Source organism: Pinus tabuliformis, chromosome 9 (assembly GCF_031772625.1).
Source record: "Pinus tabuliformis cultivar Carrire ecotype Pingquan chromosome 9, CPIR1, whole genome shotgun sequence".
NCBI lineage: Eukaryota > Viridiplantae > Streptophyta > Pinopsida > Pinales > Pinaceae > Pinus > Pinus tabuliformis.
This window is the reverse complement of record NC_142307.1, coordinates 1,961,776,681-1,961,800,620: the sequence shown is the minus strand read 5'-3', so window position 1 is coordinate 1,961,800,620 and position 23,940 is coordinate 1,961,776,681.

Sequence of the window (23,940 nt, the reverse complement as noted above, 5' to 3'; positions counted from 1 at the left end):
CCAGCGCAGCCAAGTGTCACAATAATAAAAACTAACAAGCATCATGTATCATACCTCACTGAAAATATTAGATCTCCATTAACCATAGAAGAGGCCCATGATTTCAAAGACCAAACAGAAGACGATGCCATTAACAATTTTATTCGCCAAACTGAACCTAGATCTCGCATACAATGTCACATGATAGAAGCAGCATTTGATAATGAATTAGAATAAGATCCTCTTAAATATATGCACGATCAAACAATACCTACTACCTGTGTCTCAAATAGTAAAATTGTAGAAATTGACCCAGGAAAGACTTTAAACATTAATGCCAACCTGACTTCCAAAAAAGAAGAGAAGCTCATCCAACTACTGAGGAAATACAAAGAAGCATTTGCATGGGACTATCTTGATATGAAAGGAATTAATCCCCAGTTATGTACACACCACATTTACATAGAAAAAGATGTGAGACCTGTTCGCCAACCACAAAGGAAACTTAATCCTCATCTAAAAGACATTGTAAAAGCTGAACTTCAAAAACTTTTAGATGTGAACTTCATCTACCCTATCTCCGATAGTAAATGGGTCTCTCCACTTGTTGTGGTACCAAAGAAAAATGGGAAGTGGAGGATTTTTGTAGATTATAGAGAACTAAATAAAGAAACACAAAAAGACCACTTTCCCCTTCCATTCATTGACCAAGTATTAGACACTCTGGCAGGAAAGAAATTATTTTCTTTCTTAGATGGCTTCAGCGGATACAATCAGATTCAGATTGCCCCTGAAGACCAAGATAAAACCACTTTTACTTGTCCTTGGGGAACATTTGCCTACAGAGTTCTACCTTTTGGCTTATGCAATGCTCCTACCACATTTCAAAGGGTTATCCTCAGCATCTTTTCAGATTTAATAAATGAAGGACTCGAAGTATACATGGATGATTTTACACCATACGGAGACGATTTTGATCCAGCATTGGACACACTGGAAAATGTTCTACAGCGCTGCATTGCCACTAGGCTTTGTTTGAGCCATGAAAAATGCTATATGATGATGACTGAAGGACTTATTCTAGGCCATTATATCTCAGCAGCTAGCATACAGGTAGACCCAGCCAAAATTCAAATAATTTTGCTAATTCCCACTCCCACCACTCAAATAGAGGTACACAGTTTTCTTGGATTTTCTGGTTACTATAGAAGATTTATAGAACATTTTTCGCATATTGCTGCACCTCTATATGCATTGACAGGTAATGTTGACTTTCTTTGGACAGAAAAATGTGACCGTGCTTTCCAGGATCTGAAGAGGCTTGTGTCAACAGCCCCAGTCCTTAGAGGTCCAAATTGGGACCTGCCATTTCAAATTTCATCAGATGCCTCAGATACAGCTATTGGAGCAGTCCTTGGGCAGGAAGAAGATAAAAAACCATATGCAATTTATTATATTAGCAAGAATTTATCCCCTACTGAATTGAATTATACTGTTACTAAAAAAGAATTTTTAGCTGTAATACATGCTGTCAATAAGTTTAGGCATTACATTACTGGATATCGTGTTATCTTGTATACAAATCATTTTGCGATAAAATATTTAGCAAATAAACCAATCACAAATGGTAGAATAACCAGATGGCTGATTTTATTGCAGGAATTTGATATCACAATCAAGGACCGACTTGGAAAAGAAAATCCTGTAGCCAACATTCTCTCGCGGATGCCCAAACCCGTGGATGCAGCAGCAGTTGAAGATCAATTTCCAGATGAGCATCGGTTTGTTGTCACTGTTAAAACACCCTGGTATGTTGACGTTGCGAATTACTTAGCAGTAGGAAAATTACCAAAACGTCTAGCCCCCAATGAACGGAAACAGATTATCCAGCGAAGTGCTCGATTTTCTTGGATTGGGGGCTACCTGTTCCATACAGGAGCAGATATGCACATCAGAAGATGCATCTGGGGGGATGAAATTTTTGACATTTTGAAAGCGTGTCACAATGGACCATGTGGAGGACATTTCGCCGATCACTAAGGTGCTGCAAACGATCTTCAAAGATGCAAAGAAGTTCGTTCAAGCTTGTGACAGTTGCCAAAGAACAAGACGCCCTGGTCAGTCTGACGAAATGCCCCTAAATTCACAGTTGTTTATTGAACCATTTGAGCGATGGGAACTCGATTTCATTGGTCCAATTAACCCATCCTCGAACTAGAAAACATATATTCTAGTAGCAACAGAATATGTCACCAAATGGGTTGAAGCAGAGGCATTGCCAAGAGCTATAGAGGATTCTGTCATACAGTTCTTGCTCCATATATTTGTGCGATATGGGCTTCCAAGAGATATAATTACAGATGGTGGACCACATTTTGCTGGTAACAAGATTGCTGCAACACTAAAAAACTGTCATATCCAACATAAAATTACTACTTCATACCACCCACAAGCAAACGGTCAAGTAGAAAGAAACAATAAAATAATAGAAGCAATCTTAACAAAAACCATTGTGTCACATAGACGCGATTGGGCTGCAAGATTACCAGAAGCCTTGTGGGCTTATAGAACAACATGGAGAAGCACTACTGGATATTCACCATACCAATTGGTATTCAGAAAGGAACCCATTTTTCCCATATAATTCGAAATCCAAACACCACAAACAACACAAGAATTTGGTCTAGATCTAAACAAGGCACAGATTAATAGATTACAGCAGATCAATGAGCTAGATGAGATCAGGCTCTCTGCCCTTCAACACACTATATTAATCCAATGGCAGCCAGCTAAATGGCATGACGCTCTCATTAAAAAGAAAGTCTTCCGCGAAGGAGATTTGGCACTCTTATACGACTCTGGGTTTCAGGATTTTCCTGGAAAGCTTCAGACTCATTGGCTGGGGCCATATGAAATCCAAAAGGTACATGATAATGGCACCCTTACCCTAATCACCATTGACGGATCTGGACATACCTTCAAGGCAAACGGCCACCAAGTTCAACTATACCGAAAGCCACTTACTCAGGAATCCTTCTACCAGCAACTCCGCGAAGACTTCGACATGCAAATTTTGGTGGAGGAAGGGAAATCTTCCTCACCTCTGGTTCATTAAAGTGATTCAACTGTTCTTACATTTTGTACATAATTCTTTTGCTTTGTTAGCATAAATTATTCTTTGTACATATTTTTTGCACTTTGCTGTTCCTTTTCGAAGAATCAGCAATTCTATTTTTTTTTTTGTTCCTTTTAGAAGGAACAGCACCTTCACTATCTTGTTGATTCCTTTCTTTCAAAAAGAACAACTTGCATTTTTCTGTTGTTCCTTTCTCAAAAGGAACAACACCATTGTTTTTGTTGTTCCTTTTCTGAAGGAACAACATTTGTGTGCACTTTTGTTTTTTTGTTGTTCCTTTTCCAAAGGAACAACACTTTCATTTTGTTGTTCCTCTTCCGAAGGAACAACACTTTTTGTATTAGTCGTTCCTTTTTCACTTTGTTGTTCCTTTTCCAAAGGAACGGCACTTGCATTTTTTCCTGTTCCTTTTCCAAAGGAACAACACTTTTGGTTTTTGTTGTTCCTTTTCCAAAGGAATGGCACTTGCATTTTGTGTTGTTCCTTTTCCAAAGGAACAGCACTTCTGGTTTTTGTTGTTCCTTTTCCAAAGGAACGGTACTTGCATTTTTTGTTGTTCCTTTTCCAAAGGAACAACACTTTTGGTTTTTTTTGTTCCTTTTCCAGAGGAACGGCACTTGCATTTTTTGTTGTTCCTTTTCCAAGGAACAACATTTTTGGTTTTTGCTGTTCATTTTCCAAAGGAACAACACTCATGTTTTTTGTTGTTCCTTTTCCAAAGGAACAACACTTTCGTTTTTTTGTTGTTCCTTTTCCAAAGGAACAACACTTTCACTTTTCACTGTTCCTTTTCCAAAGGAATAGTGCTTTCGTTTTGTTGTTCCTTTTCCAAAGGAACAGCACTTGTACTTTTTTTGCTCTTTCTTTTTGAAATAAAAACATTCTCGTATTCCTTTTATTTATGCTTGTTCTCCTTGATGTTCCAATTAAAGGATAGTTGTTGTTCTTCTCAATATATAATAATTTCGAGTCTTTTGGAGAACAGCTATACACTTAGGCAATGGATACAAAACTAGAGCATAATAAAATCCACAAATTATATAAAATCGCTATTTTTACAAGAAATTTCTTTGAATTGATAAGAGGAAAGAGGAAAGGACACAATTATCCATCACTTTTGCTATCATTATCCTACTAATACTGATATGATTGGTTATCTTTACCATGGTGGTTCTTTTTTTAAAAATTCCCATAATCTTCTTTCATCATTATTAAGGAATAAGGAAAAAGGGTATATTTTTCTATTGAGATGTTAAGACTTCTTCCACCATTCCTACTCTTAAGGAGTGTTGAACCACCCTTTGTGTATAAATAGGAAAGTACTTAATAAAAGAAAAAAGAAAAAAAATAGAAAAATGTTTATATAACTTATGGGTTGTCAAATGCAGGATAAGGGGTCTCATCAAGAACCATCCTACCATGATCATAAGGAAGAAAGTGAATTGGCATTCCCACTATGGCCACCACACCAAGGATATGATCCAAGAGGCACATCAGAAAAAATAAAGAGTCCTTGGAACAGGAGGTCTCATCATGAGCCGGCCTGCCCACCTTTCACTCCTTCCTGGTGAATAGCATTATGGTTCAACTGGTTACCAAGCCAGCGTAATGGCCTCCATTTTGACATTGCACAGCACTTACTAAGCATGCACAAAGGATCATGGTTCCATGGGTGAAACAAATAACTCTGTCAAGGTTATGGACACCTGTCGGCAGCAGAGCTCTGTTAATGGTATTGAAGTCACATTCCTTATACACCAATAGTAATCATCAACACCCTTCTTTGTCTTATCCCTTTGTAATATGTCACATAAGATTATGTATATCATTTCCCCGAACCATTAAACACATGAAAATATATTATAGCCAATCATGACGGAAAAAGTTGATAATGACCGCATCGGATTTTTTGTGCACGTCAGCTGTCCTATCCTCCCAGCCTCGCGTCATATAGCATTCTCTTATTTGTTAAGCGATCCTACTATACACCTCGATTTCGACAATCTGCTCCTTTTGTAAAACATGGCATTTCGACATACGTTGTTCCTTTATGACTCTGTACTATGGCAATTCGGCACGCCGCTCCCTCATTTGACAGCTGAGGATGGCCTATCACATTGCAGGGGGGAGGCAGGTGACCTCATAATTTGCTGGTATACGTGTCAGACTATTATTCAGAAAACTGTTTACTTGGAAATAGCAAGGCTCAATAGTATATTGTTTTTCAATTTGCATGGCTTGTTGTTCCTAAGCCATTTCCGTATTATGCTCTGTAGCAATTAGTAAGTGACCCAGGATTTGAACGGGCCCTGTTGTTTTGTTATTTTCTTTGTATTTATAACAGTTTGAACAGCCTGTTGTTCCATTGCATTTATATGTTTTTACAGTGAGCTAAAGCATGGGAGGAAGATCAATTCGAAGAGAACCACAGGTATTGATAGTTTCTGATGCTACATAGGAAATCCTGGCGAGGGCAGGATGGCTAGTTTATCTTAATCGTTTACACGAATCCAATGAGACCGTAGCAACAGAATTCTTACAGAACTTGCAAGAATATCACTCCACAGTAAGGGGGAGACACATAGCAGTCATCGATGACATAATTGCAGAGGTATCGGGACTGCCAGCCACTGGACCTGTATGGACTCTAAAGAAAGAGAGACTGCGAAATATCATAAAAATCTTCCAAGATGAAGGCCAGAACCTAATAGTCAGAGGAAAGGGAGTCCTAGCAGCAGCATTGGGGGAGCCGTGGGCAGAATTGGAAAAGATCATCCAGAGCTACATCACCTGCGAAGGCAAGAAAGACGTGGTAAGACCATGACATCTTAAACTCTTAGCCGTATTAAAACATAAATGCTCTGTGAACTTACCTGCATTTTTAAATTCATTACTTCATGATGTTGCCGGAAGTATGAAAAAATCACATGTAGAATCGGTAGTAAGTCACCATGGGCTGATACGGCTAATAGTTAGCCACAGTATTGCTCAGCAATAGAGCAGCTAGGAAGAGCTAATTGCCATGATAGACGGGGGACTGACTATGCCAGCCCCAAAACGTAAGCATGCTACCAGTACACCAAATAGACCATTGAAACGAAGGAAATCAGTTAGACTGGCATGGATTAGAGGGAGGCTGGAAAATTCCCAAGGGAATACTAGCCAACCAGTAGAGATAGATGATTCAGGGGATGAGCAACCCCCACAATTGGAAGGAGAAGAGAATGAGAAAGGATTGGAAGGAAATGAGGAAGGAGAAATGGAGGAAGAGACCAAGCAGCCTGGGCAGGAGGAGGAATAGACAGAGCAACGCAAAGAGAGCCCATTGCAAAATCCATTGCAAGAAGACAAATTGGCTCGAATTCTAGCCAATATGGGTGAATATGCCCAACCTCTCAGCCCACTAGGCCTCCAAATTGAAGAAGAACCAAAAGAGAATTCTTCACAGGACAAAAATGCACCCTAAGAATTAGACAACGAGGAAGTAGAAGAAGAGAATCATCCTATCATGATGAAAGTATGACAGGAGAGAAAAGTGATACAGAAGAGGAACAATCTGTTCCCAGCCAGACTACACCGGAAGAATCCTAGGAAGAAGAAGGGGTGGAAAAAGAAGTCACCTAGGAAATAACATAACCGGCTAGGGTTTTTACTCCTGAGCAACTCAAACAGAACAACGAAGGAGCACCCCAAGAAGAAAACCAGGGAATTGGCCAAGGTGATAGTCCAGGCCTGAGTAAACAGACAACTGTTCTTTCTAAGAAAACAGAATAAATTAAAAGGCTATGACTTCGACAACAAATCAAGGTTTTGAAAATGAGAAAGAGAGCAAAAAGGACTTCGGGGGTAAGACATGCAACCACTTCGGTGAGACCCCCCAAGAAAAAGGTTCGGAGGACTCACGTCCAGCCTGCTGTTCAAAACCCTGTTGAGGAGCAGTTTGCTATTCAAAACCCTGTTGAAGAGCAGTCTGTCGTTCAAAGCCCTGTTGAAATGCATACTGTCGTTCAAAAACAAAAGGAACAACATTCAACTTTTGCCCATGTTGAAGTGCAAACAGATGATATATCAGCCTGTGACAAAGAAGTTTAGACAGAGGCATAGTCCTCCGAAGGAATGCAAACCATAAACACGAGACGACGCAATAAGAAGATTCAAGTAAATCTTCCACTTGCCACTACTACGTGGGACAGTGATCCGAGGACAGTAACCCTACGAGAGGGTTTGATGCAGGCTCAACAAGAAGTAGAAAAACTCACAGAACAAACGGTTTCTTGAGAAAAGTATGAAGAATTACAACAACAGCTAAGGAATGTCAATTTATCCGAAAGCCAGGCTTTTGAAGGATGGCGGAGAAGAAAAAATCACAAAGGTAACTCATAGGTTAGATGTAGTTATCAAGTAGATGGATACCTTATGCTCTTTGTACACTGACGTCCTAGCATGTAGAGCCCCTGCTAAGAATTATGCCTTGTTTTTAATGGAACGATATTTTCAATTGAAAATTAAGGCTGTCAAAGCAGGAGCCCCTATACAAATTAATAATATTGATGATTTTATAAATTGTTGTAAGCACTATGGAGTAAAGGTTCAAAGATTATTGTGTGAATTCTATCTGCATAACCTCGTGTTAGATCAAGAGATAGAGCAGAACCCTGGCCCTTTCGTTGGTGATATCCAACTGCAGGCATTTGTTTCATTTGGAGTTAATCAAATCAAATTGCTTAAAGCCTATAATGCCTTCCAAAGACAAGAAAATGGATTAGACTTATGGGTAAGAGTTGAGCCTAGAGATCCATTACAATTGTGGAATAAACATAGGAATCCGGGCATGATTGAAGCATTAGGACCCATTCATACAGCAATTAATCGGAAAGGGATAGAACACTTCTTTACCATCAAGGACCTTGCCATTGCAACTGCTAAATTTCGATATGAGACCTCTAATCTGAATATCCAACTCAGGGAACCATTTAATTATGAAAACTTTAAGTCAGCCGCTGATCACTTAAGCCTCTATGGTGAACTTATCTTGAGGGCAGGGCCATCTTGGTTAGGATATAGGTTCAGGAGTCCAATTATTTGGCACCCTGCACCTAGGAACCAAGCCCTGTATGAGATGCCTGAGGGTCAGACAGACCATCTTTTTGAACACCTAGTTAGGCATCATGGTTGTAGACCACCACATGAGATCTCGTCTCCGACTTACTCTCTCACTACCTTACATGTCAACTACAATGTTTTCATGAGGGCATGAAAAAGGGTTAGCAGGGGGGTGTGTGGAGTACTGAAGAAGGTATGTTTTATTGATTATTTTGTCATCTTTTCTTTAAAAACTCATAATCCCTTTGCATCATGAACTAGGTAAATAATAAGAAATTATGGCAGAATCTGTGAGATTTATATGTACCGCAAAACAACTAATAATCGCCATTTTCTTATGCAGAAAAAGGGAAAAATGAAAGATTGCCATCCCAAGGAAAAAGACAGGGCAGAGTTAACTGTTGTCCCTATGGTAGGAAACCATATGCAGAAAAGGCGATCCAAATTGAAGTGTATCAGCCAAGGAAAGGAAAAGGAGATATCGAATCGACGCAAGAGAACAAAGGGATAACTGGAATTAACAGTTTGGTGAATCCCTCAAGATCCTTTGATCCTAAGGGATCGCAATCTTAACTATTTTTGCATCATTGATATCTTCGCTCGGCTGTTATAAAAAGGGGCAGCACTGCTAGCCCGGAAGCGACCTGTTGTTATTCTGATGTAATTTCTCTTTGTATTTAAAACTTTGATCATCGACTCTCGTTGAGAAGTGATCCACTGTAACTCTACTTGGATGCTTTAATATAAATTTGGTTGTTGTTCTATCTTTGATCTTGGAATAATCTCAAGCGGTGTATCCCTGGAGGCTAAGGTCCTGGCCCTGGTGGAACACTTGCTCCTGTACCATTATCTTTAATTCGTGCATGGTTTTCATTATCAGCTTTGTTCGGTAATCTGATGTGTTTTATTATTTTACATCACAACTTTGTTATATTTACAATATTGTTCTCTGTGACAGGAATGTCGTATTGTTCATTCTGACCTTGTAACGCATTGCTATTCTTTTAATCATTGATGTAACATTATTGTTCCTTACAGAATGCTATTGCTGTTTAATTACATAGTAACCGGGCTGTAACGTTCTTAATTTGGTATCACTGTATTCATCTATGGTTTATACTTAATTACGATTGTTGTTTAATTGACATTGTTGTTCCATTACGAATTGTGATCGTTATCCTTTATAACTGAGATTAATATTTGTGGTATCAGAGTCAGATTATTGTTTCTCTAAATATCAAGGTGTGTTGTGTGTGTTATTTATTTCAATTTACTGTACATTCACAATTGGCTCCAAGTGTTGTTCTATATTTCCTTGCTAATCAGTTGTTGTTCTATTTCCATTTGCTATCTAATTTATTCTTAGAGTAAGGTTTTCTATCTGATTTCTGGATGATATCATTGTTGCCTTTATCTCCTTAGAATAAGGTTTCGTTGTTTACAAGAACTAGTTGATGTTCCATTTCCTAGTTGTTGTTTCAATTATATTTGTTGTTCCATTTCCTGTTATTTTTGTTGTCATTGCTTTGAATGATATAAAACTATAGTGAGCATTGACATTTGTTGTCTAGTTCCCAAGTTGATGATCTGTTCCTTGATTATCTTCAGTTACATCAGTTTACAGAGGGATGAGTTATTGTTACTGTACCCTTGACTGATAATTTACTTAGTTTTCTGGATGAATGATTTAAGTCTTAAAGTGTTTTGCTATAAGTAGATCTTGTTTTAAGCATCCGTTTACTCTTGTATTTTAAGCACTATACTACTAGCATTACTCTGACAAATGACTGCCTCAAACTGAGTACACTCTTTGAGATAACAAATCGTTCCTGGATTGATAAGTTAATGTGGGGTAAATAGAGGTGAAAAGGACCCTTTTTATGACTCGACAGCCTGCACTGTAAAGGTATCCTATCCAACTGCGAATGGCGAACCAGAAAAAGATCCTACCTATGGAGATATTGCAAGGAATCATAGTAGATATCGAAGGAGCGAGCACGTTAGTATATTTCGAAGTGATAGAGATTGTTGATGACAGCAATCCCTATCCCACACGACTGGGAATAGATTGGGCCACTGACATGAATGGAGTGATAAATCTAAAGAAGCGCAAGATGATTTTTGAGAAAAAGTCACTGTGCGTAGTGGTACCTTTAGACCCTGCGGAAGGATCACACTACACAGAGCCAATGCGTGACTATGACAACGACGACGATCTAGACTGCATCTACAAGATAACCGCACGGGAGCAAGATTGGGTAAATCCAACTGCAGATGGCCAAATCTCTTGGGAGCGCAAAAGCTCCTGCACATTAGATTCTGACGAAGAGATAGAACGATGGCAGAACCGGTTACACGAGGTAACCATGCTCAATTGTAACATGATGACAAGGTCATTGCGCTGCATAGCAACAGAGGTAAAAGATCTGCCTACGTACAATGGGTTAGGTGAAGTGGAGGAGTTCTTGAACAAATTCGAAAAAGAAGTGCCAGAACAACAGTGTTTCGACGCTCTGAAATGGGTACTGCACACTACGCCTGCAACGTGGTGGGGTATGCACCATCAGAGTTTTAAGGACTGATGCGAATTCAGAAGGATGATGCGCATGCGGTTTGGGAAGCCTCAAATGCGATTGAAGACAAGTATGATTGATGGGATGATCCACTCGCACACCTCGCAAAATGGACAAAGGTATATGGGGAAGAGCCACAACCTGAGTGGGTGCCCCTGTTTTGTCATACCCTGGATAGTATACCAATGAATTGGTATACAGAGACGGAGCTCCGCCATGGCATGAACAAATGGGATATCATGCGCGAAGGATTCCTGTTAACCTTCACGTTTGAGGATCATTGGTGGGATATTGTTGATGATGCGCTACAAGCAGTAAAAGCAGTTATCTCTAAAATACCCCAAGAACCCATGGAAGTGCTGCAGCTTGAATGGGCGACCCAGCTGAGCTGCACGCTGGAGTGTTACAACGTAAACATTGAAGAAGACAACGAAGATCCACAAAAAGTTAACATTCCAGAAATTGAAGGCTATCATGAGGTTCAAGGACCATTAATTGAAGACCCTAACATTACCGCGCCGGTAAAAACGAAGCAAGTGAACATTGGTACGAAGGCCGAACCGAAGTATGCAACGCTCGGCGACTACTGCGATGATGCCACAGTGGATAAGGTTGTTGAGTTACTCCGAGAGTACCAAGACTTATTCCCGACCAAGACCATGGTACTAAACGGGATTGTTGGCAATTTAGGGATGATGAAGATCACCCTAAAACCCGACGCGAAGCCGGTTAAGCAGAGGCCTTACCACTTGAATCTGAAGTACAAGGAAAAGGTCCACGTAGAACTGGACAAAATGCTCGCAGCTAGAATTATTGAGCCAGTGGAAGAATCTGACTGGGTAAGCCCTATGGTAGTGTAGGAAAAGAAGTAGAAGGGTGAGATACGAATATGTATGGACCTCAAGAAATTGAATGATGCCTATGTGCACGACCTCTTCCCAGCCCCATTCATAGATGAAGTATTGGAAAATGTCAGTGGGCAAGAAGCATATTCTTTCACCGATGGGTTCTCAGGGTACCACCAGATAAAAATCACGCCGGAAGATAGGAGCAAGACCACCTTCACGACTGAGTGGGGCTACTTTCAATACACCGTCATGTCGTTTGGGTTAAAAAACGCGCCAGGCATCTTTTCATGCATAGTTGTTGCCGCATTCAAAGAATATATCCAAAAATTCCTGGAGGTCTACCTAGATGATTGGACTGTATTTGGATTGGTTAAGCACCATGTAGCGAGCTTATGCTTGATACTTACCGACAACACAAAATTGTGGTGAACCTTAAGAAGTGTACGTTCCTCGTTCCCTTTGGTAACCTACTGGGACATGTGGTCTGCAAACAGGGACTAATGGTAGACCCCGCGAAGATTGTCATAATTCTGAATTTGGAAGCACCACAAAGTGTTAAACAGTTGCACGCTACCTTGGGACATACGAGGTACTACAGGAAGTTCATCAAAAGCTATGTCCGGATCACCGTGCCAATGGAGAAACTATTGAAAAAGGATGTCACGTTCTATTGGAATGATGACTACATGAAGAGCCTGGATGTACTAAAAGAAAAATTGGCCTTCGCCCCAATCTTGTTCTTCCCAAAATGGGATGTGGAGTTTCATGTCCATGTTGACGTGTCTTGTATGGCATTGGGAGCAATGCTCACACAAGAGGGTGGAGAGGGCTTGGATCACCCTATCGCGTTTACAAGTCATCAGTTGTCTAAAGTGGAAAAGAACTATTCCACAACCGAGTGCGAGGGGCTGGCTATGGTGTACACACTCCAAAAATACCAGCACTATTTACTGGGTGGAAATTTCAAGATGTATACAGACCATTACGCGCTAAAATACTTGGTCAATAAGCCTGTTTTGGGGGGGCGCATATGCAAGTGGCCCTTATTTTTCCAAGAATATGACTTTGAGGTTGTGGTAAAGCCTGGATACATGAACGCAGGACCGGATCACCTGTCGCGTATTGAGATGGGCAAGGAACCTACCAGTTTGGAGGAAGGATTACCTGAAATGCAGCTCTTTGTTGTGTGTGTCGCAAACGGGTACTTTGAAGATATAATCCACTTTTTTACAACTGGGACTGCGCCGCAGGAATACTCCATCTAGTAGAAGAAGGAACTGGTAGTGCGCGCGGTTGATTTTTCTATCATCGCAGGGCACCTATACAAAATGGGAAATGATGAGATACTGCAAAGATGCGTACCTTAATTTGAGTGAATTCAGATCCTCGTAGAAACCCATGAGGGCGCTACAAGAGGACACTCTGCAGGACGAGCGACCGCGCAAAAGATTCTTCACGCAGGGTTGTGGTGACCAACCCTTCATCAGGATTCAAAAGCCCACTGTAAGGCCTGTGATATATGTCAAAGGACATGTAAACCATCATGAAGGGATGAAATTCCTTTGAGTCCACAAATGACATTGCGGCCCTTCGAAACGTGGGTAATTGACTTTGTAGGACCTATCAAACCTCAAGGAAAAACTAGCGCGCAATACATCATCACCGCGATGGAGTACCTGACTCGTTGGGCGGAAGCACAGCCGGTCAAAGACTACATGGATGCCATGGCTGGGAAGTTTTTGTTTGATCATGTATTGACTCGATTTGGCTGTTCGAAAATCTTAATGAGTGATTGCGGTATGCATTTCCTGAACGAAACCATCAGCGCGCTAACAGAAGAGTTCCAGGTATATCACCAGAAAGCACATTGTACCACCCACAAGCCAATGGGACAGTAGAATCATTCAAAAAAATACTGGAGACTTCACTAACCAAAGTATGCAACGCGCAGCAAAGCGATTGGGACCTACGCATACTTGCACTACTATGGGCTTATAGGACAATGTGTAAAAAACTAACAGGAAAGACACCTTTCCGATTAGTTTATGGTGTAGAAGTTGTCATGCCAATGGAATATATTGTACCTATTTTGTGCATAGCAGCACTCATAGTTATGACGGACCGCGAAGCCGTGGAAGAAAGGCTCGCGCAGTTGGAAGAACTTGAGGAGGAACGGTTCCTGGTTGGCTTTCATCAACAGGTGCAAAAATTGTGAGAAGGCCTGACACGATCGCCATATTAAGTTGCGCACCTTCAAGGTAAATTATTTGGTGATGTTGTATGATAGTAAGTTTGATAAGTTCCTATGAAAATTCAGAATGCATTGGCTAGGACCGTACATTTTTAAGGGGATCATGGATGGAGGCGCGGTCCAGCTAGTCAAACTAAATGGAGAACCTTTCCCAGGCAAAGAAAATGGAAGCTGCTTGAAGCCCTACACGAGTGGCCTGGTTATCTCACTAACCAGTAGCAGCATAGTCTTCGCGCCTACAATACCCCTTAATTCAACTTCCTTTCCTTCCACAGAAATTTCATGAAAAGTTCTCAAAAATTAAAAGCTATTGTACCCAAGGATTGTAGCCATTGGACTCCCAGTACAACATCAACACCTCCCATTGGAATGGAAATCATTGGGCTAGTCAGTACATATTCTCCCATGGATAGCTTAATATTATGGCACTTTCCAGAGCAATTTATTGTTCCTCCATTTTCAGCCATCACGTGACACTCTGGTGCTGGATATAAGAAGCAATTCAATTCTTTTGCTACCTTACAATGAATAAAATTGTGGGTGCTTCCTGAATCAATCAATACTATTACCTTTTTCTTCTTGATTTTTCCTTCTATCTTGATGGTTTGAGGAGTGGTAATTCCCGCCAATGCATTACAAGATATGGTCGGATTAATTTCTTCTTTATCTAGGCTTTGTTCTTGGAGTATATCCTCTTCTTTTGACCTTTCTTGCTCCTTTTCTTCTTCCTCTTCACAATCTATGTAGAATAATTTCTTCTCAGCACACTTATGACCTTTAGTGTATTTTCTATCACAACTGTAACAAAGCCCTTTTGCTCTTTTTTCTTCCAATTGTTGTGGTGTCAACCTTATAGGTTGTGGAAGACTAGGGGCAACAACACTTCCATCTTTATAGTTGTGAGTGGTATGCTTCTTAGTTGCCATAATTTTGCTTTCCATTTTTCTTGCTAACCTGAATGCCTTCTCTAATGAATCAGGGTCCCAAAGGCGAACATCATGTTGGATATTATCTTTTAAATTCCCTATGAACACATCAATCCTATGCTCCTCTGGAATATTTTTTACCCTTATGTTTAATTTTTGGGACTCCTCAATGTGCTCCATTATTCAACCCTTTTGTTTGAGACTTATCATTTGGCTAAAAAAAGTGTTGCATTTTGTATCCTCATAATTTACTGTCAATTCTTCCGTAAAAATTGCCCAAGTGATAATTTGTTTACAAGATCAAAGCCATTGATACCATACAAACTGATTTGGTTCCAAATATAAAGTTGCAATACATACCTTTTGTGTGTTTTGCACATTATTGAGATCAAAAAATTGCTCCATCTGTAATATCCATGTTGTGGGATCCTTGCCATCAAACTTCCTCATATCGATTTTTGGAATATGGTGGGTCTTCGATCCAACATTAGAGTCTATGAAATCATGATTAACATTTCTTTTGTTCGCATCATGAGTTTCCTTTACTACCCTTTCACCATTAGTAAGAATTTCTTGTGGAAAATTTGTCAAATCTATCTTCCAATCATCAATTTTAGCTTCCATGCCATTCATCTTAGCTTCCACGCCCTTTATCTTAGATTCCACACCATCTATCTTAGCTTCTGTTAGCTTTTGTGACAGTGAAATTTGTTGAACTTGGTCTTGTAATTTTGATATATCATGTAGCATTTCTTCCTCTTCTTCATGAGTCATGCTAGAGCTTTCAGGTTGCTTACCAGGTGTTTTCATTTTCTTTCCTTGCGGCATAAGTTACCGATAATAATTATCTACTATGCTCTTTGAATTCCTTCAAAATGATTTTCAAACCAAGCTTAAGCAAAAATTTAAAAAAATTCTACACACCTTTTTTCACTTTGTAGGAGCTCGATATTTCCTCTGATGTATCTCTGTAATTTTAGATCATCCAGTTATAAAATTGCGATCTATAGTATCCCTCTATGTCCTCTTTCCAATGACACTAGTCTGATCCCAATTGGATTCTCCAAGGAAGAGTTGTGCCAAATCTCCCACAGTGACCTGATTATAGACTAGTTTAGTAGAGAAAACTTGTACGACGTGCCACGTGTCCTTGTTTCGACCTTTGGCTCTGAAAAATATATATAAGAAAATACAGTCTGTTCTCTTTCTGTACCTTCTTACGAAATTTCAATCCAATGCTCAAAGAGAAAGTTATGACGATTTTCCCCGGGTCACCTGCTTGGAATGTAATTCAGGAGTTTGCAAAAAGACCAACTTACTTAGATCATATCTCCAAAAACATAGCACAAAAATCTCTGAAATTCAGAACCAAGCTTCAATGCGATCTTGTCTCAAATGGGTTTTTTTTTTAGCTTCTAAAACGTCGCAGAAAATAATTATATCGAAAATTCCACGATGGCCTATTTGGAGCAGCGAAACCCTAGAATCCAAAGCTCTGATACCAAATGTTATGAAAACAGCTCACAAAAAAATATGAAAAGATAGATCAACACCTTAGAATTCAGCCTCTTCGAGGGGGAAACCTCCTTTACATTACACAAATGAATGATTCTTTGATGATTCAAATGACAAAACCTCCTTTCTATATATAGGAGTCTAAAGAGTCACAATATAACCCAGCCGACCTAACAATAATAATATAAAGGCACAAAAATAACAATAGAGGGATTCTATGGGGCACAGTAATAACAATATGGGGACAATAGGGGCACAACAATATTAATAAGGGATACAACTACAATAGTAATGGGGTAATCACTAGTATTATAGGGACCTAACATAACCCCAATTGTCCATGTTGTTGGGACTTTGTCAAATTTATTACTAGGCAAAGAGACACCTGTAAAATATGAAGACCCCGGAAACCCCATTGCCACAGTACAGATAAATGGCCTCTCTTTTCCCAATGCTTTAGTTGATTTAGGGGTACCCATTAACATTCTCACAAGAACAACTTGCGAAATGCTTGGCATCACAGCCTTGGAACCAACAACTACCTTGCTGGAACTTCCTGACCACTCAGTCATTAGGCCAGAAGGAACATTACCGGATGTGATGGTTTCTGTAGACACTTGGGAATATCTAGCAGATTTTTTTATTATTAACCCTAGGAACCGGCTAGATGGACATCCCTTAATTTTAGGAAGGCCTTGGCTAGCAACCGTTGATGCTTATATCAGCTGCCGGACAGGCAGTATGACCATAACCAGAGGGAATGATGTGAAGAATCTAGCCTTATACCCTCCTACTCAGCCAAGCCTAACCATTGTAAAAACTAGGAAGCAACCTGTAACATATTTAACAGAAAATATTCAGTCACCATTGACTGTGGCAGATGCCCTTGAATTTAAAAACCAAACAGAAGACGATGTCATTAATACTTTTATCAATCATCCTACTACAGTGTCTAGTTTGAAATGTCACATGATTAAAGCAGTCCTTGACAATGAAATTGAAGAAGATTCCCTGAGAGATATCAATGACCAACCAATACCAACAACCACTGTCTATAATAGCAAATTTATCAAAATTGAGCCAGGGAAGATCCTGAACATTAACAGTAATTTGAGTGATGACCAGCAATAGAAACTTATTCAAGTCCTTAGGAAATATAAAGGGGCTTTTGCTTGGGATTACCTAGACATGAAAGCGATTGACCCTCAACTATGCATGCACCACATTTACATTGAAAAAGATGCAAGACCCATTCGACAACCTAAGTGTAGATTAAATCATCACCTAAAGGATATTATTAAAGAAGAACTTCAAAAACTATTAGATGTAAATTTTATCTATCCTATATCTAATAGCAAATGGGTTTCTCCATTAGTAGTGGTCCCCAAAAAGAATGGGAAATGGTGGATATGTGTCAACTACAGAGAACTCAACAAGCCAATGCAAAAATACCATTTTCCCCTTCCATTCATCGATCAAGTCCTAGATACACTGGCAGGGAAAAAATTCTTCTCTTTCTCGGATGGCTTCAATGGCTACAACCAAATTCAGATTGCCCCTGAAGGCCAAGATAAAACTACTTTTACCGGCCCGTGGGCAACGTTTGCTTATAGGGTATTACCTTTTGGATTGTGCAACACACCTACTACATTCCAAAGAGCCATACTCAGTATTTTTGCAGACTTGATAAATGAAGGATTGGAAGTGTACATAGACGATTTCACACCCTATGGAGATGAATTTGAACAAGCATTATAGACATTGGAGAAAGTCGTGGAGCGATGTATCGCTACTAGGCTATGCTTAAGCCACGAGAAGTGCCATATGATGACAGAGGGCTTGATCCTGGGTCATTTCATTTCAGAAACTGGAATTCAGGTAGATCCAGTAAAAATACAAGTAATCCTCTTATTAGCTACTCCCTGTACTCAAACAGAGGTACGTAGTTTTTTGGGATTTGCAGGATATTATCGTAGATTTATAAAGAACTTCTCACAGATTGTTGCACCATTATATGCCTTAACAGGAAATATTGATTTTATATGGACTGACAAATTTGACATTGCCTTTGTAGAGTTAAAATGGCTACTATCAAAAACACCAGTATTACGAGGCTCGAATTGGGATATACCATTCCAGATTTCATCAGATGCGTCAGATTCAACCATTGGAGCAGTTCTTGGCCAAGAAGAAGACAAGAAACCCTACACTATATATTACATTAGAAAAAACTTAACTCCTGCTGAGTTGAATTACACAGTAATAGAGAAAGAGTTTCTAGTTGTTATTTATGCTATTAAGAAATTCATACATTATATAACTGGATACCCTGTAGTTCTATATACTGATCACTCTGCTATCAAATATTTAGCTAATAAACCCATTACGAATGGAAGAGTGACATGTTGGTTACTACTTTTGCAGGAATTTGACATAACTATAAAGGATCGACCAGGGAGGGAAAACCTTGTGGCAGATTTCCTCTCCCGAGTGCCAAGAATAGATGATGCAATGGCAGTAGAAGACTAGTTCCCGAATGAACACCTATTTGTTGTGGCTGTAAAAACACCATGGTACATAGATGTGGCAAATTATTTAGCAGCGAGAAAACTGCCCAAACATTTGACACCTGGAGAAAGGAAATTAATAGTGCAACGCAGCACTCAGTTCTTCTGGATCGGAGGATACCTTTTTCAGACAATTGTCGATATGCACATCCGCGGGTGTATCAGGGAAGACGAAATTTATAATATCTTAAAAGCCTGCCACGATGGACCTTGCAGTGGACATTTTGCAGATCGCAGAACTAGACATAAAATTTTGCAAATGGGTTACTACTGGCCCATGATTTTTAAATATGCTAAGAAATTTGTCCAGGCAAGCGATAGTTGCCAAAGCCCTAGCCAATATGATGAGATTCCCCTGCATCCACAGCTAGTGATAGAACCCTTTGAGCGATGGGAATTAGATTTCGTTGGGTCGATCAACCCACCATCCAATCAGAAATCATATATATTGGTTGCAACAAAATACATGACTAAATGGGTGGAGGTAGTAGCATTACCAAGAGCAATAGAGGAAACAATGATTAATTTTCTTTTCGAAATTTTTGTGCAATATGGCTTACCCAAAGAAGTAATTACTAATTGGGGGGCACAATTTGTAGGCCACAAGATTGCTGCTACACTGAAGAATCATCACATTATCCACAGAATTACCTCTCCGTATCACCCGCAGGTGAACGGGCAGGTGGAGAGTACCAACAAAGTAATTGAAGCTATTCTAACGAAGACAATCTCATCACACAGACGAGACTGGGTGACTCAACTGCCAGAGGCCTTGTGGGCATATCGCACGACTTGGAGGAACACAACTAGATACTCTCCATATCAGCTGGTCTTTGGTAAGGAACCCATTTTCCCCATAGAATTTGAGATACAAACACTAAGGATAGCGCAGGAAGTGGGACTGGATTTAACTGAAGCACAGATTAATGGACTACAACAAATAAATGAATTAGATGAAATTCGGCTATTGGCTCTATAGCATATTGCACTCATTCAACAAAAAAGAGCCAAGTCGCACAATTCCCTGATTAAGAAAAAGACATTTCATGAGGGCGACTAGGCACTTCTTTACGATTACATGTTTCAAGACTTCCCTGGTAAATTGCAGACTAGATGGTTACGCCCCTATGAAATAAAGGAAGTACAAGACAATGGAACTCTTACATTGGCTACCATTGATGGGTCTATTTTTTCCTTCAAATCAAATGGGCATAGAGTGTGCCTCTACCAAAAACCACTTATAAGAGAATGCTTTTACCAGCAGATACACGAGGAATCCACCATGCAAATTCTAGCTGCTAAAGATAATCCTTCAGCAATTTCATTGTTGCAAAAAGTTATTTCTTTTTGTAAAAACTATAAATATGATTGCTAATTTGATTTTCTGCGTTTTTTGTTTTTGTTGTTCGCACTTTGAAATAGAACTTTTCATTTTTTTTGTTCCCACTTCGGAACAACACTTTTTGTATTTGTTGTTCCCACTTCAGAATAGCACTTTTCGTTTTTGTTGTTCCCACTTCGAAACAACACTTTTTGTTTTTGTTGTTCCCACTATGGAACAGCACTTTTCATTTTTGTTGTTCCCACTTCGGAACAACACTTTTCGTTTTTTGTGTTCCCACTTCGAAACAACACTTTTTGTTTTTGTTGTTCCCACTTCGGAACAACACTTTTCTTTTTTGTTGTTCCCACTTCGGAACAGCACTTTTTGTTTTTGATGGTCCCACTTCGAAACAACACTTTTTTCTTTTGTTGTTCCCACTTCGGAACAACACTTTTTGTTTTTGTTGTTCCCACTTCGGAACAGCACTTTTCGTTTTTGTTGTTCCCACTTCAGAATAGCACTTTTCATTTTTGCTATTCCCACTTCAGAACATCACTTTTCATTTTTGTTGTTCCCACTTCAGTAGCACTTTTTGTTTTTTTTGATCCCACTTCGGAACAACACTTTTTATTTTTGTTGTTCCCACTTTGAAACGGCACTTTTTGTTTTTGTTGTTCCCACTTCAAAATAACACTTTTCATTTTTGTTGTTCCCACTTCGAAACAACACTTTTCGTTTTTGTTGTTCCCACTTCGGAACAACACATTTTTTTGTTCCCACTTCGGAACAGCACTTTTTGTTTTTGTTGTTCCCACTTCGGAACAACACTTTTTGTTTTTGTTGTTCCCACTTTGGAACAACACTTTTTGTTTTTGTTGTTCCCACTTCGGAACAACACTTTTTGTTTTTGTTGTTCCCACTTCAAAACAACACTTTTTTGTTTTTGATGTTCCCACTTTGGAACAGCACTTTTTTGTTTTTGATGTTCCCACTTTGGAACAACACTTTTTGCATTTTTGTTGTTCCCACTTTGGAACAACACTTTTTGCATTTTTTGTTGTTCCAACTTCGGAACAGCACTTTTTGCATGTTTGTTGTTCCAACTTTGGAACAACACCTTTTATTGTTTGTTGTTCAAATACCACCTTTTTTTTAGAGTGTTTTGTTGTTCCTTCTTTGGAATAGAATTTTTTCGCTTCTTGAAGTCGTGTGTTTTCTAAACAACCCCCTTTTCCTTGCATTATTGTGATGTTAAACAGCACTTGTAGGATTATTCCTAGCTCATCTCAGTCCCATTTTTCTGATTCCCTTTTATGGCATGAAGTACAATACTTTTATAAGGACAAGAATTATGGATTCTATTGAAGCAGGTGAATACCTTAACGTTATGATCTTTAACAAGATAGCTTCTTGATGATAGATTTATTTTTTATAAAGGAGGGACACAATTATTTATATATTACTTTATTGTATTGATTTATGTTGAATATGACACTGATTGATCATCTTTACCATGCTAGTTCCACCCCTCCTGGTTATAATCCTCTCTATCTATTATAAGTGAGATTATGGGTATATTTTTTTCTATTGACATGTTCAACTTCTTCCACCATCCCTGCTCTTAAGGATTACTGAGCCTCCCTCTATTTATTATAAAATGTGTAATAACAACAAAAATTTTCCTACAAAGAGAGGATAGGGGGTCTCATTAAGAGCCAGCCTACCATGTTCATAAGGATGTAGCAATGTGACATTCCCACTATGGCCACCACACCAGGGTTATGATCCAATGGATGGCTAAAATATCCTTGGAACAGGAGGTCTCATCACAAGTCGCCCTGATCACGTTTGCTACTTCCAAGTGAATGGCAATGTGGTCATCTGGTTACCATGCCAGCACACTGATCTCTTCTGTAGAAGCAACAATGGAATTCTCCAACTATAAATTGAGGAACCTAGCTCATATGGGTTAAAAAGAAACTCTGTTGAGGTTATGGATGCTTGTTGGAAATAGAAGCTCTGCTTATGGTATTGAAGTTCTATTTTCAACATCAATAATTATTATAATACCCTCTTCTTACTTTTCTTTTTATCAGAAAAATTATTTCCCTAATTTCTCCCTACCTTGAACCTTTATGCATGAGTTAATGTTTTTAATCAATCATATCATTTTCAATCGGAATATCATCAGCAAAGCATTTTTTTTTTGCATATTGTTGTTCTTTTTCCTTACCGCATAACCTATCATCAACCAAAGCATCTTGTCTCTTATCAATAACCATCATTACACACCTCGCTTTCATAATATCCATACCTTTTGTAGTCCTTTCATTAGTATATGTACTATGTCTCATGTTAATGTCATATATTTCACCCTTGTATGTTGCCGTCAGAACAACATTTCCCCGTCCATTTAGTTGTATGCGACCTCTCATCTTGAAGGAGGGAGGGGACCTCCATTACACTCGTGGATGCATTATAACTGTTTTATTGGATTTCATAGGTTGATATGGTACTCTATGATCACGTGGCATGTAGCAAAATAATAGTCCTTGAATTAATGAATTCTCATATAAATATCGTTTAACATTATAAAACTTAGTTGTTACAACTTACTTGTTGTTCTATCTCTCTGTTGACGTCTGTTGTTGTGTTTTCTCCACTACACTAATCCCTTGCAATAGTAGGAAGAACTCAAGCATTATGGGTGGTAAGACAGTGCGCCGAGAACCTTTAGTGCTGGAAGTATCCAACAGAACCAGGAAAATTCTGGTCTGTGCAGGGTGGATATCATATTTCACAAGATTTCATCCCCCTAGTGAGGAAATCGCTATTGAATTTCTACAGCATCTGCAGAATGGGTAATCCCTGGTGAGAGGTAGAAGAATCACAGTATCAAACACTGTAATAGCTTAAGTATCTTGGTTGTCAACGAAAGGAACTACATGGCCAAAAAAACATAATGTTGCAAGACGCGATGGACATTTTTAGAGATGCAAATGAGGAATTAACCAAGAAAGGCAAGGGCATACAACCATCTTCTCTGGCAGAACCATGGTGTGAGTTGGCAAGTGTTGTCCAGAGGTACATTACCTATGATGGATGACGAGACGTGGTAAGACCATGACAACTCAAACTTTTAGTTGTTTTAAAACTAAAGATCATTGTTAATCTGCCATCTTTCTTGAATTCATTGTTGCATGATACTACCGATAGAATAAGACGGGCTAGGCACCCTGAAACCGTAGTTAGCCACCATGGATTGATTAGACTAATTGTTACCCATAACCTTGTTCAACAAAACTTAACTTGGGATGGTCTCATAGTGCCCCTGGAGATTAGTCAAAACCCTGTAATCCAAAATCCTGCAATTTTGGAGATAAGCCAGCAGAGCCCTGTTCCGAAAAGGAAAAGGACTACCCACTCAAACATTGAACCCCATAAGCACAGGCGGTCTGCAAGGTTAAATATAGCCCAGAGAATGTTTGTAAATCCACAAGATAGCACCAAACAACCTGCGGAACCATCCAGACCAATTAGTATATAGGACTCTGAGTCGGAACCAGAGGAAGAACTTGAACAAGGGGAAGGATGTCATTCAGAATCAGAACCCGGGGAAGAGGCAAATTCAGAACAAGAACCCGGGGAAGAGACCAATTCATAACAAGAACCTGAGGAAGAGGACAGACCGAACTCAGAGCAAGAAATGGCACAGCAC